Here is a 1,431-nt window from a genome sequence, read left to right on the forward strand (position 1 = left end):
GGTCATTAGATTTTAGTTCTTGTGTCCATTGTAAGCATGGAGACGAAGGTCTTCAGTGAGTGTACCCTGTAGCGAGCTTCTAGAAGTTTGCCGAATTGATGTTCCTGGACTTTCATCATTACACTTAAACACTACTTCAATATTGACCAATACTCTCTTGACTACTCTATAGTATTAGTCGGCTACTGGGTTGGATTTCTGTTGGAACGGAACATACCTTTCAGTATCGAAGTTGCTAAATTGTTTTGGATATTTTTTATTTCACCCTACGTATATATGATTGATCAAGTACTGGTATGAAACTTTAATAAGCATTGAGATTATTTTCTTTTTTCAAATTTAAAACTGATTGGTTTTCCTTTGCGAAATATTGGCGATGGCGTTACGTAGTTGGGAACAAAGCTTCCAGAGCGGGCAGCCAACCTCCGCTCAATTATTAGACAAAGGAATTCGTTACGTCCTGGAACAATGGGTGTGTATACTGGAGTCCGTCCATATCCTGGAATTGTGCATAGCATATAGAGCCGTTCTAATAATTGTTAAAGTGTCAGAAATTAACTGTTAGGAACATTGTTCTAGCTTAAAATTTTATTGAGCTTATTGTCAGGAAAAATAGATAAAAGGATTTTACTAATGAAGGTTTTTTATTGATATTATGAAGAAGAAGGGCAGAGGAACGGTTAAAAAAAAAAAACATAGTTAAAGTTTTGCCCCACTTTGTAGAGCTTCATCAGGGCTAAAATAACACAAAAACGAGTAAAAATATTTTGACATAGCAGGATAATAAAAGTAAAAAGAAAATTACAAAAGATTTTAAAATAACAAATTTTATAAGTGACCATTTAAGAAATATTTTAAGGATATGAATGTAAGAACAAATGAGGAAAGGGAAAAACACGCAAGATCCAACTATAATGGTAAAAGAGTAAATACCTAAAGATGGTTGGATGGTCCGAAACGTAGAGGTGAATGTATTATAAATCTAAAATTGATAAAAAATATAATGTTCAATTATAAAGGCTGCTAATCCAGATAAAAATAAGCCATTATAAATTAGTACTGTTGCGGCCAACATATGGTTTTTCTTATGTTAAAAAACAAAACAAATAGACTCTCAGTTGTTATTATGTACTCGGCAGATATAAAACAGATGACTTCTTAGCGTCTCTTAGTGTGCACACACTTTCTCCATTATCTCCTCACTATGCACTCGTAGTTGCCAGCATCCTGGCCATCTACTTCGGCTCATCCTCCAAGAGGACAAGGCGGGCAGATTTACCCCTTTCCTGAATCTACCTTCAAAAGGACAAAACCCCCCACAGCAGGGGGCTCTACGATGGTTAAGGAGTTTGGAATGAAAAGACGCATATCTGTTTTGGGTCAAATCTGCAACGAATGGGATGTTAAGGTCTTTGTGAATGAGTTTATTTG

This window comes from Halyomorpha halys, unplaced genomic scaffold, assembly GCF_000696795.3.
Source record: "Halyomorpha halys isolate HHAL.00 unplaced genomic scaffold, Hhal_1.1 Scaffold446.1, whole genome shotgun sequence".
Classification (NCBI taxonomy): Eukaryota; Metazoa; Arthropoda; class Insecta; order Hemiptera; family Pentatomidae; genus Halyomorpha; species Halyomorpha halys.